We start from the raw sequence: 18925 nt of genomic DNA on the forward strand, positions 1-18925 counted from the left end.
TCTCCTGTTCCCTGGATGCTGCCTGACCTGCTGCGCTTTTCCAGCAACACATTTTCAGCTTAGAGAGTCATGGGCCGGGTGCTGGCAGGTGGGACTAGATTGGTTTGGGATATGTGATTGGCATGGATGGGTTGGACTGAAGGATCTGTTTCCATGCTGGACATCTCTATGACTCCATGTCTTATATTAATCTCTGTTTTTGGTCACCATACAGTTACGAAAGTCCAAAGGGATATTTTCCATGAGGAACTTACAAAGACCCAACAGCCCTGAGGAGTTTTCAGACATCCAACACAACAGAATATTTTTCCTAGCACAGAAATTAAGGATTTTTCTTTCTCCCATGTGCATCTGCGTAAGATACTCTGGACAGGACCAGGAAAAGAGAAACCGGGTGCATCTCCATTTCGCTCCCCAAGACCCACTCTACCATACCTAACACAGTGTTCCAATATATACGAAGCCTGCAGCAGGACGACAAGCAATGAGCAAGAGTGCCTGTAGTCATTCTTCATTTAGCACATGCTAAAGAAAATCCCACTTTGCATTTTGAGAGATACTCTGGTGTCAGATAGACCCTATGAAGAATTTTCAACTGCATGGAATGGGTCCTATTACAGATCAAAATCCTTCGAGCATTTTTGCAAATATCCTCCCATGTCTCCGAAGAGATGTAAACACTCCAAACTCTCTAGCACAGACGTCACGAAGCTGCAGAGTCTTGTCTGAGGGGACATTATCCAACTAATGATAAATGGTGCTGACAGTGAGTGTATTCTTAATATAAAGAACCCACTTCTCTGTATCGGAACTGTAAGGGTCTGTTAATTTTTTTCTTAAAAGCAAATCTCTAATCTGGAAAAAAAACACAGAACAAGTTTCTACTAGATAGTCCATACTTACGACTTATTTGACCAAATGATATCATTGTTTCTCCCATGAGTAACACGTGGTGGCTCAGTGGTTTGCACTGCTCACTCACAGCACCAGCATCACGGGTTTGGTTCCAGCCTTGGGTGACTGGCTGTGTGGAGGTAGTATATTCTCAACTGTATCTGCGTAGGTTTCCTCCCACAGTTAGAAAGATGTGCAGGTTAGCTGAATTGTCCATTGCTAAATCGCTCATAGTGTTCAGGGATGTGTAGGTTGGGGCATTAGTCAGGGTAAATATAAGATGGTAGGGGAATGGGTCTGGGTAGGTTACTCTTCAGAGGTTCGAAGTGGACTTGCTGGGCCCAAGGGATTCTACTAATTCGAAACCAACCAAGCAAGGTATCCCCCTCGCTGCCCACAGTTTAAATCTGGAATCCATCATCCCCGGTTGACAACCCAGTATACCAATTATAGGGGAAGGAGAATCGACGTTTCGGGCGTGAACCCTTCTTCAGGAATGAGGAAAGTGTGCCAAACAGGCTAAGATAATAGGTAGGGAGGAGGGACTTGGGGGAGGGGCGTTGGAAATGCGATAGGTGGAAAGAGGTTATGGTGAGGGTGATAAGGTGAGGGTGATAGGCCGGATTGGTGGTGGGGGCAGAGATGTCAGGAAGAAGATTGCAGGTCAGGAAGGTGGTGCTGAGTTCGAGGATTGGGACTGAGACAAGGTGGGGGGAGGGGAAATGAGGAAGCTGGAGAAATCTGAATTCATCCCTTGTAGTTGGAGGGTTCCTAGGCGGAAGATGAGGCGCTCTTCCTCCAGCCGTCGTGTTGCCATGGTCTGGCGATGGAGGAGGCCATGGTCTGCATGTCCTTGGTGGAATGAGAGGGAGAGTTGAAGTGTTGAGCCACGGGGTAGTTGGCTTGGTTGGTGTGGGTGTCCCAGAGGTGTTCTCTGAAACGTTCTACAAGTAGGTGGCCTGTCTCCCCAATATAGAGGAGGCCACATCGGGTACAGAGGATGCAGTAAATGATGTGTGCGGAGGTGCAGGTGAATCTGTGGTGGATATGGAAGGATCCCTTGGAGTCTTGGAGGGAAATAAGGGGGGAGGTGTGGTGCACAAGTTTTGCCTTTCTTGAGGTTGCAGAGGAAGGTGCCGGGAGTGGAGGTTGAGTTGGTGGGGGGTGTGGACCTGACAAGGGAGTCACGGAGGGAGTGGTCTTTTCGAAACGCTGATAGGAGAGGGGAATGAAATATATCCTTGGTGGTGGGATCTGTTTGGAGATGGCAGAAATGACGACGGATGACACGATGTATGTGGAGGTTGGTGGATTGGTAAGTGAGGATCAGTAGGGTGTTGTCCTGGTGGTGATTGAAGGGGCGTGGTTTAAGGGTGGAGGAGCGTGAAGTGGAGGAGATGCGGTGGAGAGCATCGTCGACAACGTCTGAGGAGAAATTGCAGTCTTTGAAGAAGTAGGGTGTAGGAAATGAGGAAGGACATTCATTTTAATAACAGCCATTCGACCTAGCCAGGATATTGGAAATGACTCCCATCTTTGTAGGTCTTGTTTAATTTTGTCAAACAAATGGACACAGTTCATGTTAAATAAATGATCAAAGACAGATGCAATGAATATACTGAAATAGGGAAACCACCCCAGTGATCGTTTCAAAGGAAACCAGGATTTGGCCTCAGTATTAGGTATTTCCCTATGACCTCCCATAGTAATGGCCTCCAGCTTTGTAAAATTAATGTTATTGGCCGGAAAGGCAACCAATGAATTAATGCATTGCATCACATGAGCTACCGAAATTGCAGTAGTGAACTCAGTGACCAAGGCCTGGTGAGCAACTGGGTCCATGGAACGAGAAGGGTGGGTTGCAGCTACAGCCTCAGGCATGCTCGATGCTTCTGAAGGGTGCACCGTGTGTTGGGACTCACTCTATCCTTTCCCATGTTTTGTCATTTCCACTTGATAAAATGGGATTAGTAAAGATTCTGTCGCTCTTTGTTGAATTTTATTGCTGGGATGGGATGGGTTAGAGAACCACTTTGCCCGTGCTGTGATACAGAGCCCAGCAAAGCAGACAAGCCGCCATCTTGGATTCCCCCTTAATATTTTATCGATATTATCATTTCGTTTTGCATTATATTCCTGGATGTTCTGGACCCGTGTAATTTGATACTACTGTCTACATTTTCCCCTATGCTGCAAATTGCTGCCCATTCCTCCATAATCTTTGACTCTGTTGTTATTCATGAAACTTCTGTCGGTGCCTCAAAAATATTTCTGCCTCCAATGATCCGTGGGGAAGAGTGTTCCAAAGACACTCAGCACTTTGAGAAAACAAATATAAACCTTATGATCTGAGTGTGAGATTAGTTCTTTTGTGTCTCCTTATCTGAGAGAGGATATAATTACATTGAAAGCAGTTCAGAGATGTTTCATTTCACGTATTCTTGGGGTGAACGGCTTATATTATGAAGGTTTTAACAGGTTATTCTTGGAGTGAGAATGAAGCATATAGGATCATGAGGACAATACATTGAAAGCAGTTCAGCGATGTTTCATTTCACGTATTCCTGGGGTGAAGGGTTTATATTATGAAGGCTTTAACAGGTTTCTCTTGGAATGAGAATGAAACATACAAGACCTTGAGGAGAGTGGGTCAGGTGTTTACCCACTGGGTGTTTGTATAGTCCAAATTTGTTGTCATTGTCATAGAACCTCTACAGTGTGAAGGCAGGACATTCTGTCTATTACGTCCGCACTGATCCACCAAACAGCATCCCACCTGGACGTGCCCACTACCTTATCCATGTAACCCTGCATTTCCCATAACTAACCCATCTAACATACACATCCCTGGGAACTATGTGCAATCCACTTTAAAGTGCACATCTTGGACTGTGGCAGGAAACTGGAGCACTGAGAGGAAACCCACACAGGCATGGGGAGAATGTTCAAACTCCACATAGAGGGTCGTCCGAGGTTGGAATTGAACCCAGCTCCTTGGTGATGTGAGGAAGCAGTGCCACCCACAGATCCACCATACTCCTCCGTTAGTTCTGTGAGTAACTTGTGGAATCTGTCTGACTAAAGAAATCTTGTTCTCATCACTGAACCTAACCAGTCTGAGACCTTTATCATCGGCCATATCACCAACTTTGTTACATTTAAATTTTTTTTGAGCAGTGGAGGAGTGGGACTAGAAAAGGAAATAGTGACACCCTCCATCCTCAGTCACAAATTGATGTTCTATATTCGGTATATATGTCTTCGAGTTCAAGTCTCCAATCAGGAATGGTAGCAACTTCTCAACATCTACCTCTCTGCGTCTTGTATTTTTCAACAGTATCACTTCTCATTCATTTAAACCCCAAAGAATAACCACCTCACCATTTTAGAGATCCTCAATAACACAAACCTTTCATCCCAGGAATTCGACTAATGAACCAACGCAGTTACTTGCTGCACAAGCATGCTGACTTTATGTTTCATACAAAGGAAGACTCCAATCCCTTTGTCCTGCTCATTTTCTGGAAGTCCTTTCCATTAAATAACAGCCTGCCTTTTGGTTCTCAGTGGAGAAAGTGAGGACTGCAAATGCGGGAGATCAGAGCTGAAAATTTGTTGCTGGAAAAGCACAGCAGGTCAGGCAGCATCCAAGGAACAGGAGAATCGACGTTTCGGGCATAAGCCCTTCTTCAGGAATCATTCCTGAAGAAGGGCTTATGCCCGAAACGTCGATTCTCCTGTTGCTTGGATGCTGCCTGACCTGCTGTGATTTTCCAGCAACACATTTTCAATTTTGGTTCTCAGTGTCATCCACAAACTCGGATGTATATTGCACACAACTCCCTCCTTCAGGCTATCAGTATATATTGTAAATAACTGATGCTATCGGACTCATAGCTGTGGTACTCCAGCAGGTACACCTTTGTCATGAAGATACATTAATCATGACTCTCCGATTTCTATGTGCTAACCAATCATCATCTCATTTTAATACATTATGCATCATCCCATGAACTGGTGTCTTGTATAAGAACGTTTACTTTGTAATACCTTGTGGACAATCTCTGAAAAGCCTCGTGTCTGCCAGATCCCCTTTATCAAATCCACTTGTTACATTCTCAGGCATCTCCAGAAATACTTTGCATGATTTTACAGGACAAAGTATAATTTCCCTTTAACAAAACCACTCTGACTCTGCGTGAAGCTTTTCTAAATGTCCATGCTGGCCAGGTTTTCCAAATTAAACTCGTTCTACCTGCTTTCATTTGGCCCATATGCCTTGAAATGTTTCCCATTCACATGTTTGTCCAAATGAGTTTTAAATGTTGTAGCTGTGCTGGCATCTACCACTCTTCCTCTCGCAGCTAATTCCATACCCACACCACACTTTGTTCCTTTTACATCTTCCCTCTTTTAACGAAAACCTATGCCTTCTACGGCTGAACTCCCCCATGCCGTTGGAAAGATCTTGGCTATTCAGCCTATGCATATCTCTCATGATTTTAGAAACTTTTGTTAGAAATGGGGAAATGTGTTGTTTTTGAAGATATAGAAAAAGCATTCAGAAAAGGGGTCCAGCAGAAAAACTATTAACTCTGCAGGTACCTAGGGAAGTGTATCTTTACTTTTAGTGAATAATTATTATTACCTAAATACTATCCTGGAGTATAATTAATATAAGAAAGTTAACTCTTTTAAAATTATGTTTTCAGCAAAAAAAATGTGATAACCAAAATGCCTGAGCTGTACAAGAATGATACAAAATTGATGAAAAGTACAGAGAATGGAATGTATCCAGTATTGATGCAAAATGTATCTTAATGAAATGTCGACAAAATAGTTATGGTCATGTCAGCATAAACAGAAGGGAAAATTGCCAACATGGGGAAGGAGAAGTAACAAGGGCGGAGCGAAGATGGGCTGTTGTATAGCCTAGTAAGACAAATTGGGTAATTAGGAGTCCAGAGAGGTGACCTCACTCAGCTCAAAGGTATAACTGTGTAGTACTTTGAATTCTCTTCACTTCAATTGCTCTCTGCAATTGGGGTCCTTGCAAGATCGTAGAATAAATTGTCTTGTTTCCAGTTTCGGTGATCTCGTAAAATTTTATTGATTTGTTTCTTACAGATTTGGGTGGTCGTCCTGGGACCCCATGCTCCGGTCGCTCGGCAATTGTTGGGAAAACAGAGAAGGTGCACCTCACTGATTTCGGCGGTCTTTAGTTTCCCTCTTTGCCGCAGGGGCTCGGGCGAGCGAGATTCGGACTAGGAGACCCTGGAAACAAGACGCATTGAGACGTGGCAAACTCGGTTGGGTAACTTTTGTGCACAGGACCCGGGTAAGAAAAAGGTCTTGAATAAGTACTATCCAAGCGACCGGGGTAGACAACGGTATTTTCTGGTATCACCACGGGGCAGGGCGCGCTGACACATAGCGGCTTTGGTCAGGTCAACTCTTGTGTACAAGACACAGGACCTGGATATCCGGGCAGCCGGGATACGTAGCGATAGTTGTCTGGGTAAGCAACGGGGTAGTTGCTGCCAGGTATTGCCGTGGGACGGAGCGCATTCGACCAGGTGACTCTTGTGTACAGAGCAAGGTATGAAAATAGACCTTTAAGTATTGCCTTGGTGGTCGGGACGACCATAAAGTGGTCGGTTCTGTACGAGACGTACGGGGGAATTAGCAATTTAAAAAAAAAAGAATAAAGGTTTTTAATTGGCTAGATTAATCTAACCAGGAAAGTGTCTACCTGATTCGATCACCCAGCCTGAGACCAGTTGTTAAGTGGGGAAATCCCCCACACGAGGATCAGAACCCTGAAGTCGGTGTGGAAGTAGGTGACACCGGACCGCAGAGAGGTTAATTAAAATTATATAAAGAAACGGCTGAGTATTAAAATGGGAAATAAATATAGTGGGTTTAAGTGTCGAAGGAGACATGTAGGAAAAATGTTAAGAGATTGGAAGTACAATCCTTGGACGTGAGGAAAGGATAAAAAATGATAAAATGTCAATGGAAAACAGCCTTACAGTCAGGAGGAATCAGAATATGCTTCGTGTCAGAAGCGCTAGTAGCTGAAGGGCTACTGTGGGTACACTTCATAACTAACGTATAGCTAGAAATACCCACAGGCGGGATGTTATTACTGTGGAAAGACGGGTCACTTTAGGAGAGAATGTCCAGATCCGTAAAAGGAAGTAAAGGCAGTGCCGTTTATGAATCTTGATGAAAAATAGGAGTGTCAGGAGTTCCTGCCCACGGGGACCCACCAGGAACCCTTGATAAATTTAAGGTGGGACCTTACAAAGAGGACGTAGTTTTCCTAGTCGATACGGGGGCAGCAAGGTCAAATTTTAAGGACAAGGGAGTGGGAACGAAAACGTTAATTTGTTATGGCGACAGTTTTGTGGTGACAGGTGTGAAGAATTAGTTTTCCGCTCATGATGAAATATCGCCACCAAATTGGGGATTGAATTAGCTGCAAATGGTGCTATGAAATCTGTTGAGGCTCTTTAAAATTAATGTGCTCGCGCAAAACAATTACAGAAACAGCATGAGAAGTCACAAGTGACTGTTAAACAAACAGAACTGCGCGATTACAGTTTTTAAAATGTTTTAGTCACTTGTTGTGTTTCCATCCTGAATTATATAATATATATATAATTAATGATTAATATTTATAATAATTCAATTGTGTTGGCCTGAATCAATATTAATTGGTAGGATTCCTTCATACACGCTCAGTGACCTGTCTTATTGATTCATGTTTAATTTAAAACAGGACTGCATTCATTCATTGTTAATTAAAGAATGGAAAGCCACATCACTGGCCAGAGAGTGTGCAGGCAGTGGTAGCAATAGCCTTATTGGTAGAGCAGAGTCGGAAACCTACTTTTAGATTAGATTACTTACAGTGTGAAAACAGGCCTTTCGGCCCAACAAGTCCACACCGCCCCGCCGAAGTGCAACCCACCCATACCCCAAGGTTTACCCCTTACCTAACACTACGGGTAATTTAGCATGGCCAATTTAGGGGTACCTTAATAGTCAGCACCCCACATCAGGTACGGTCAGGAGAAGAAAGGGGAATGATTAGAAGAGCTGCTCGGAGGGAATGGGAAAAGAGATATTCGGTGGGGGAGGGAGTGATACCAGCCAAAAATAAACTCCCCAATGTGGACCCACGTTGGAAGGGTATGGATGAACACGATAGTAGAAAATGAGGGACTTTCGAGAAATGGTTATTTTGGGTATTAAAAAGGTAGAACCTAGATCTCAGAATTTTGTGAAAGCCTTTGAAGTGAGACAGGCAATTTCGTTGATGACTTTTGATGAGGTATAGGGGAGTCAGGGGCTCATTCTTCCTGAGACCCACAGGGAATCCTTGATAAAACCAAAGGTGGGACCGGAAGGAGAGGAAACAGTGTTTTTAGTGGATACGGGAGCAGCACGATCATCCCTCAGCTTTAGACGTAGCCGTGTTAAATTAACTAACAAATGTCTCCAGGTTTCTGGAGTAAAAGACAAAGAATTCTAAAATCAGAATGCCGGACAATGGCTCACAGACTTTAGGATCTTGAAATATGAGACAATCCTAATAGAACAGGATGACCTTGTGTTGGCCACAGACAGTTGCTTGAATCCAGCTGCATTTCTGTGGCGGATAGAGAGGGGTGGCCCCTGGCAATCCAGACCATGACTGCCTTGATATTACGGAATATCCAACTAAAGTGCAAATGAATTTAAGAGACGTACCGTTGCATGCGAGAGCTCGGTTGTTTATCGACAGGTCCTCCCGGATGATTGAGGGTAAAAGGCACAATGGATATGCTGCAGTAGACGGGATAGAGGGAAGCATTATCGAGGCTGAAAGATTGCCTTACGGCTGGCCAGCCCAAACTTGTGAACTCTACGCCCTAGAAAGAGCTCTCAGAATCATAGAAAACAAAAAGGAACGATATGTACAGACTCCAAATATGTTTTTGGAGTGCACATACCTTCAAAAAAAATTGGCAAGAAAGAGGACTGACAAATATCAGAGGAAAAGAACGAGCTCATGAGGAATTGATAAAACAAGTGCTGGAATCTCTGTTACTCCCGAGAGAAATAGTGGTAGTTCATACATATGGACATCAGGAGGTGAATGACCTGAAAGTAAGGGGAAATGGACTGGTCAAAGAGATAGTTAAAGAAGCAACCCTGAGTCCACAAGGAGAAGTGAAATGTTCCATGATACCTACGGACTCAGATCTTCGTGCTGCCCCGTTGTTTGCTGCGGGGGAGGAAAAGGTACTAAAGGATTTGAGATCTGCAAAGTCAGCAGATGGAACAGTCTTATAGTAGTTAGTACCCCCCATCAAGTCAGAACTGTGTTAAACCAAAAGGCAGGGAGGTGGTTGAAGAGACCATCCTAATGGAAAAAGATGACCTGATGTTAGCATCAGACACCTGTCTAAATCCAGCTACCTTCTTATGGAAGGGAGAACCTCTAGACAAACGAGAATCCAGAACATTACCGTTTAGATACCATAGAGTATCAAACCAAAATTAGTCAGGACATGAGAGATCTACCTTTACATGACGGGGATAGATTGTTTATAGATGGATCATCGAGCGTAGTAGAAGGAAAACGACACAATGGATATGCAGTAGTGGACGGTAATGAAAACCAAACAATGGAGGCAGACCGTCTGCCTAACACATGGTCAGCCCAGACCAGTGAATTGTACGGATTAAATCAAGCTTTAAAACACTTAGAGAATCGGAATGGGACAATTTAGACTAATTCTAAGTATGTATAAAATAATAAGGGAAGGGCTAAAAGGTGGAAGAAATCCAGGAGTAAGACCCTTTAAAAGTATACATGTGAATTACACCGAACTACCCCCAGTAGGAAAACAGAATTACCTGTTGGTCCTAGTAGACCAATTAACCGGTGGATGGCAGCTTTCCCAATGTTATTAGCCACCTCAAAAGGAGTGGTGGAAACCCTCCTTGAACATATCATCCCATGATATGGAATATTGGAAAGTATAGATTCAGACCAAGGTAGCCATTTTACTTCCAAGATCTTACAAGGAGTAATGGCATGGATTAGAGATCTCTTGAGAAGTCCACCCTTGGCACCAACCTTCCTCTAGGCGGTGGAACGAATGAATCAAATCTTAAAGAAGCAATTATCTAAGCTAGTCCTGGAGGCTCGATTACCATCGACAAAATGTTTACTTATCGCATTGCTACGCATTAGGACTGTTCCTAGACATGATATAGGTCTCTCTCCTTATAAAATGATGTTTGGATTACCTTTCTTGGGTGGAAGAGGGGAATTACCAACTTTAGAGTTCAATGATAAGTTTTTAAAGAACTATATTGTGGCGTTCAGCTCTTCTTTGTCTGTCTTTAGGTAAAAGTGTCTGTTGACTCAGATACCTCCACTTGAGATCGACAACCGGGTGACTGGGTCCTGATCAAGACCTGGAAAGATACCAAACTCCACCTTAGCTGGGAGGGACCATTCCTAACCCTCCTGACTACTGAGACAGCTATCCTAACTGCTGAGAAAGGATGGAGTCATCACACTCGCGTCAAAGGTCCTGTGAAAACGCCATTGGCGGAGTGGCACGTTCACCCTACAGAAAACTCTCTGAAAGTTAAGCTGAGAAAGAGAAAATGAACAAAGATAAAATACTTTTTTAATGTTTGCTGATATATATTGTATTGATTGTAAGGGTTGCGTGGACTCACCTCTCCCTGGCGCCTAAAAGATAATGATAGGGTGATAAGCAGGGTTCAGAGATGGGTGGGTACTGTTATAGTATTATAACGCTAGCAGTACTAACTGTTCAAGGAAACTGGTAAAATCACTTTACTACACTATGCCAAACTTATTCCAAACAAGAGAGACTTGCCAACTGTTGGCTCGGTGCAGAAATTCCACGCCATGGCGAATCTGGAATCCCCACCTCGGTAATCCCGCTCACGAAAGAGGAAATATACGATGTACAACAATTTGACTCAGGCTCAAATAATGCAAAGTGGGAATATGAAAGGAGTACCTATAAGTTTGCGGGATGGTTCCCAAGACCAGCCTTGAAAACTCGAGGTGTTACCAATAGCCTCAGAATTTCCCCACTAAAAGGAGCAGTGAATAAGCATTGCTGCAAAACAAGAAAGGCTGGAGTGGTTGCTGTTACCTTGCTTATATAAAACCTCTCCTCCGAATAGAAAAGCAGAAGCCAAACCTGAGGAAGGGGGGAAGGGAATAAGACGTAAGACCCGAGAGGTTCCTGAAGGAGACCGTCTGCTGTGGATACTACTCCCAAGCTACGGCACTACAAGGGTAGGGGTGAAAATACAGAAACTGGCGGCTGCCCTTGAAAATGTAATTAATGATACCACCGGCACAATGGGAGAAACTCAATCCCAGATATCGGCCATAACCACCAAAATGATAGCAACAAGACTAACAGCTTTACAGAATCGAATGGCTTTAGACTATCTCTTGGCCGAAAAAGGGGGAAACTGTGCTCTGATTGGTAAAGAATGCTGCACCTTCATCCCAGACACTGCTTGCCTAGTGGAAGATAAGGTAGAAATATTAAAGAAAAAGATAAAGAATATAAAAGAATTTGAGAATAAACTTTGAAAATATGAGAGATGGAAATGGGTGATTGGGGACTGACCAGTTGGGAAAATTGTCAGCTAATTTAGGCATTTTTGTATTACTGATAATAGTAGGTTTAATAATAGGATTTAACGTGTTAAAGTGGATAATGAGTAAGTTGATAATATCCTTAGGAGGATAACAAATCAATGATGGTCATGACAAATGTAAGTGCACAAGAAAGAGTAATAGAAACGGAAAGATTCTGAACGTCTACACCTTAGGGTGAAAAAAGGGCAGAAAATAAAAATTTCCAAAACAACAAATAGTAAAAGAAAAGAAATGGGGAAGTTGTCAGAAATGGGGAAATTGTTGTTTTATGAAGATATAGAAAAAGCATGCAGAAAAGGGGTCGAGCTGGAAAACAATTAACTCTGCAGGTACTTAGGGAAATGTATCTTTACTGTTAGTGAATAATTATGTTTAATTAAATACTAATCCTGGAGTATAATTAATATAAGCAACGTAACTCTTTTAAAATTAAGTTTTCAGCAAAAAACTGAGATAACTAAAATGCGTGAGCTGTACAAGAATGATACAAAATTGATGAAATTTACAGAGAATGGAATGTATTCAGTATTGATACAAAATTTATCTTAATGAACTGTCTACAAATAATTATGGTCATGTCAGCATTAACAGAAGGGAAAATTGCCAACATGGGGAAGGGGAAGTAACAAGAGTGGAGCGAAGATGGGCAGTTGTATAGTCTAGTAAGAGAAATTGGGTAACTGGTAATCGAGAGAGGTGACCTCACTCAACTCAAAGGTATAACTGTGTAGTACTTTGAATTCTCTTCACTTCAATTGCTCTCTGCAATTGGGGTCCTTTCTTGCTAGATCGTAGAATAAACTGTCTTGTTTCCAGTTTTGGTGATCTCGTATAATTTTATTGAGATTGTTTCTTACACTTGTACAATGTCACCACCCAACCTCCTACACTCCATCCGATACTAATTTCAAGCACTAGCACTTAAAGATAAGCACTGCAAATGTGAAACAATATTAAACATGACAGGTAAACAATACTCAGTCCAAACTTCATATGATGATTTGTTTTTCGCCATCTTACAATACTAAGGCAGCATGAAATACTTACTAGCGCCAATAAGAAGTCAAGCACGTGGATTCCTTTGTCTCAAGGGGACGATTATCTCTACAGTGAAAACGTATCTGTGGCCAGATCTATATAATGCCACATAGTCAACATTCTCCCTCCTGGCTTCCCTATGACCATGTGTGGTTGTGTCTTCTTTATCTTGCACTTAATAGAGAGAACCCCTTTCCCCCATTCACACCTTAATTTAAACGCATTTACATCATCCTACTTTTGTCATGACCATCATTGATTTGTTGTCCTCCTAAGGACGTTATCAACTTACTCATTATCCACTTTAACACGTTAAATCCTACTCGTTCACCAGTGCTATAAGCCCGTTTATTTTTGCCACACCCTCTTTTCCTTGTCACCCATCCCCCACCTCTGACAAGGGATTAAATATCCAATTTTCCAATCCTTTTTAGTTCTGAAGTAGTCACACTGGGCTTGAAATGCTAATGCCGTTTCTCTGTCTCTACAGATGCTGACAGACCTGCTGAGTTTCTCCAGAAATGAAGAGGCACAGAACAATTTTTTACTCAAACAAATAACTATGGATACTGCAAATTAAAATATAAAAAATGTTGGAGAATCTGGGAGCTTTGTTAAGTGTCACTGGACCTGAAAGTTTAACTCTGCATTCACTCCAGAATATACTGCAACATTTTCAGTAATTTCTTCAGCAATTTCTGTTTTTGGACAATTCCAAAGAAGGATGTCAAAGATGTTCAAACATTCTGTCCAACATGGAGCGCTGTACACTGGGAACTGAAAAATAATGCATGGTGCACAAGTGGCTTGACTCTGAAACTGCATAAGACTGACATCACTGACACTACAGAGCTTTTAATCATGGTCAGGGAGAAAAACAGAGAGAAACACATTCACTTCAAATACAGAAGTTGATATTGTGGAAAAGAAACGATTTAGATTAATGGCTTAAATGGATTGAGTTAAAGTAACAAATTGGAAGTGTGACACCAGGGAGATGCCACCACCAGAATGAGAATATGAAAATGGAAGTGTTACCGCATCAGAAACCAGGTTAGGTCACTGAATACAGGGCTGAAGCCAAAGTCGGAATCACGTGCCCCTAAACCTGTTGACATCCCTTTAAATTTACCACACGTGACTGGTTGCATTCCAAATAGCAGAATTAACTTCTGATGGAGAGGGGGAAATGATCCCAAGACTAACAGATCGGATCTAAATTCTGTCGACCTGTTCAATATAAGCATAAATGTCGATGGACTATTAAACAATTTACTGGAGGAGACGACTCCACAAATATCTTCATCCTAAATATCGGAACAACTCTGTACATCAGTGAAAAAAGTCAAGGGTATGATGTCTGCACTATCCTCAGCCAGAAGTGTTGAGTGGATGATCCAACTCACACTCACAGCCCACAGACTCACAGATACCAGTCTTCAACCAATTCGATTTGCTGTATGAGACATGAAGAAACGGTGAACACAGTAGATACGACAAAGGCAATGGGCCCTGACACCATTTCTGCAAAAGGACTGAACACTTGTGCTGCACAGCATGCCGAGTCGCTGGGGAAGCTGTTTCATTCCAGCTCCAACTCTGACATCTCCCTGCCAATGTGGAAAATTACTCAGCTTTGTCCAGTCCCCGAAGAGGAGAATAATTACAATCTGACCAATCACCACACCCTCCGACCCATCACGACCGATTTCTTTTTGACAGAGCTGTCAAGTCGCACCGAAATAATCAGGACAGTGTGGTTTTCGATTTTTCCCCATGTGAAGATGGTACTGTTGTGAAATATGTTACTAATGCAGACCAGGATAATCTCTGGCAGCTGGTGGAAATTAAAAATAATTTTAAAAATATCGAGACCTAAAATCTGGTGTATTTAATTGTGATCTTGTGTCCAATGTTGATTGTAAACATCGATGTCCTACACCAATATACTTTCAGGAAGTAAACCTCCCGTGCTTTCCTGGTCTGGCCTAAAAGTGACTTCAGACGCACAGACATGGTCTCTGAATCGGCCAAGTAAGACATTCAATTGTATCAAACTGCTCTGAGGCCTTAAAGGATAAAACCGGACAGAACACCTGGCACCAGCCTCGTTATCAGAAAAGGGATTGGGAAACATAGTCGTTTCGACTCTACAGAGACTTCCTTCCTAACATCTGAGACCATATGACAACATTTACAGAGCATTCCCACAGACTGCACAGAAACATCGGGATAAGAGGAGGTCATTCACTACATTGAGCTTTCCTCATGCTAGTTCATGTCCGAGCATTTCCTCAAAACAGTTTCCCCCATACAATGTCCATATCCCATAATATGTTTAGACATTGTGAAATATAAAACGAGAACTGATGTAGTGCTTTCGGCCCATCAAGTTTGCTCCTCTATTCAATATACATGAGTTTGTCTGATTTTGCTTGTTTATTAAATATGATTTGGCTGTTTTCTATAAAGTGAACTATCATCCCTGATTCCAATCTGTCTCACACTGTCAGAGTTTGATATATTTCAATGAGATCTCCACTCATTTTCCAAATCTCCATGAAAGACAGGCCCGGTCACCCCAAACTCTGCTCCCAAAACAAGCCTGTCATCCCAGAGGTCAGTCTGGTCATCCTCTATTGCTCTCCCTCAATGTCAGGTTTGTCCTTTACTAGGCAAGGAGAACTAAACTGCAAACAATACTGCACAATGTCCGAGATGGGGTCCCACTAAGGCACTGTACAGCTGCAGTAAATGACCCTTACACCTGTTTTCAAATCCCCCTGAAATGAAGGTGAATACACCATTTATAGGCCTCCCTACTTTCTGCTCCTGCAATGCTGCTTTCGGTGACGTATGTACAGGGAGATCCAGATTATTTTCAATGTTACAGGTCCGCACTTGCTGGGTCGATATACACTGGCCAGTGTACCAATGCCCTTCCCAGAATTGACTTCTGGCTTCAGAACTCACTGCCCTACATGGACTCGGAGGGGTGCAGAGAAATAAACCAAAAATGCAGCTTAAGCTCCTTTTGAGAGCAACAATTTTCAACCACTTTCTTTTCAAATGATAGGCTGCCATTCTATTGTTCCCATCAAAGTCCACAACATCGCATCTCTCCCATTGCTCTCTATCTACTACGTATTTGCCCAGTCTCTTCACTTGTCTCAATCACCTTGGTGCCTTTTTTGCATCCTCCTCATCAACTCACAAACTGACATTGTTTAGTTCTGTCAGCAGACTTGGGAAGAATGCTTTTGAGCCCCTCAACCAAAGATATGATGTGCATTTTGAATAGCTGAATGCCAAATCTCGATCCTTGTTATATCCTCTAAGCCTTCCATTAAAACAAAAAAATTGTTGTAATCTTACTCACTGTTTCTTGGCAGCTCTCCTATTCTAAAACCACGCCTAACCAAAGTTCTGCATAGCTCTTATAATCAATGCTTCGATGTATAAAGGCTGTGTTTATGCTCCCCTATGCTTTCTCAAATTGTGCAATAACCTGTCCAGTCACATTCAAGAATGTGTGGAGAAGTACCCTCTGAATTTCCTAGTGTGTTGTCATTCATTGAGTCCTCCCCTGTCTGTTTCCTTCTTGCAAAGTTCATCACCTCATATTTATCAGGGTTACATTCCATCTGCCATTGATCCACCCATCTGACCATTTCGTCTGTATCTTCATGAAACATAAGACCTTCCACCTCCCTGCCAACCACCTGGCCAATCTTTGTATCAAACATAAACTTACTTATGATACCTGCCACTCCTGGTTCATATTCACAGCTGCATCATTTATGATAAGGTTTAAAATCATAAAACATCAGCTTGTTTATTCGGAGCACGAGCTTTCGAAGCGCTGCTTCTTCATCAGGTGGTTGTGCGCTTTGATGAAGCGCTTCGAAAGCTAGTGCCACCGAATAAACCTTTTGTAGTATAAGCTGGTGTTATGCAATGTTTAACTTTGTCCACTCCACTCCAACACTAATACCTCCTAATCAGAAATAATCAGAGACACAACACTGATCCCCGTGGTACACCATTGGACGCTAAGCTCCAATCACACAAACAGACTTCTATCACCGCCCTTCTGTGCCCTACCGCTAAAGTTGATTTGGATGCAACTTGGCAAGTCACTGATGAGTCCTCCCTGTTGCTTGGTTATTCTGTTCCGCTGGTGAAACTTGTAGAATATCTGGAGATTCTCCCTAATTTTGCCTGCCAGTATGTTTCCATGCCACTGTGTTAATTTGTCCCCTCCAAGTGATGAATTTCCTCCTTATTGCAGTCTTAACTGACCTGTCCCAGATCCTGCTATTATTTGCCTTGAATGTGGAATAGACAGCGAGGTAAGAGGTCTGTTAATTTCTAACTTGTCAGGTGTTTTGTGTATCTTCTAAATTTCACTGTGACCCACCTCTCATTTTTGAATCTCTAGAGAACACAGGCTGAGTTTCCTCACCAGACAATCTTACCAACTGAGGGAATAAACTGGACAATGTCCATTGCACTTCCTCTGCGGTCAGTATATTCTTTCTGAGATTCGGTCACCAAAACTGTACACAATACTCCAGATAAAGTCCCACCAACACGCAGTGAAACTGCTTCAACGTGTCTTTACATCAATGTTCTGACTCTCTTAAATGAAGGCGAACCAAACTTTAACTTTCCACTTATATATATATATATATTCCTCCAAATACCCTTCATATTTACGAACTCACTGAGTTCTTATGGAAACCCTTCCGAGAATCCAATATATACCATTTCTACTGGTTCCCCATAAACTATCCCGGAAGAAACAACATTAAACAATTCTGAAGTTTATCAAATATGATTTCTCTATGAAATGCATGCTGATTCTCTCCATTGTTGCTGTTAACTTTAAATATCAAAAATGTCATCCTGTGTAATAGATTATAACAGTTTCCCTAAAAATGTCGAGTTAATTGGCCTGCAGTTCTCCACACCATGCGTTTTTTCCCCGATATAGCTGTTTGGATCCCTTATATTCATCGATCATGCTTGGATCACGTTTATCCACAATCGTTTCCGGTCTCTACAGAATATACAGGAAAATAAAACAAAGTCATCGACAGTGCAATCAATACTACTTTTCGTGATTTATTTCTGACATTTTGACAGGAAGTACATCTGTTTCGTCAGACTCAGCAATGCTCAATCCAGCTACATGTTCAAGTACTAACTTGTTACTGATATGAATTGACTTTATGTCTTTAGCTGCAGAAGTCCGATATGATTTCTTGGTATTACTGGGTGATTTTCTGGATCTTCCTACATGAAGACAGATGCAAAGTAACTGGTTATTTTCTTGGCCATTTCCCTGTCCTCCACAATGACCTCTCCTCTCCCGATTACAAATTTCCACATTTGACCTTGTTTTTATTATTTTGTTTCATTTTAAATATAAATCGTAGATTTATGCAGTCTTTGTGTCCCTGTTTGTTAGCATGCATGTTCGCTTTTTTGATTTCCTTATCAGCTTCATGGCCTTCCTTTACTGGATCTTAAATTTCTGAGAATTCTCAGGTTTCCACAATATTTGGAATTCAAAGTTTGTGCGAAGATTTGTAGCTCGCGTGCTCGTTGTTCTGGTTCTCTTCGCCGAGCTGGAAGTTTTTGTTGCAAACTTTTCGTCCCCTGGCTAGGCGACATCATCAGTGCTTGGGAGCCTCCTGCGAAGCGCTTCTTTGATGTTTCCTCCGGTGTTTATAGTGGTCTATCCCTGCCGCTTCCGGTTGTCAGTCTCAGCTGTCCGCTGTAGTGGTTGGTATATTGGGTCCAGGTCGATGTGTTTGTTGATGGAGTTTGTGGATGAATACCATGCCTCTAGGAATTCCCTGGCTGTACTCTGTCTGGCTTGCCCTATGATAGTAGTGTTGTCCAAGTCGAATTCATGTTGCTTGTTGTCTGCGTGTGTGGATACTAAGGATAGCTGGTCGTGTCGTTTCGTGGCTAGTTGATGTTCATGTATGCAGATTGTTAGCTGTCTTCCTGTTTGTCCTATATAGTGTTTTGTGCAGGCCTTGCATGGTATTTTGTACACTACATTAGTTTTGCACATGTTGGGTATTGGGTCCTTCGTTCTGGTGAGTTGTTGGACATCGACTTGGACACATCGACACATCGATCTGGACCCAATATACCAACCACTACAGCGAACAGCTGAAACTGACAACCGGAAGCGGCAGGGACAGACCACTATAAACACCGGAGAAAACATCAAAGAAGCGCTTCGCAGGAGGCCCCCAA

This window comes from Chiloscyllium plagiosum, chromosome 8 (assembly GCF_004010195.1).
Source record: "Chiloscyllium plagiosum isolate BGI_BamShark_2017 chromosome 8, ASM401019v2, whole genome shotgun sequence".
In the NCBI taxonomy this organism is placed as follows: domain Eukaryota; kingdom Metazoa; phylum Chordata; class Chondrichthyes; order Orectolobiformes; family Hemiscylliidae; genus Chiloscyllium; species Chiloscyllium plagiosum.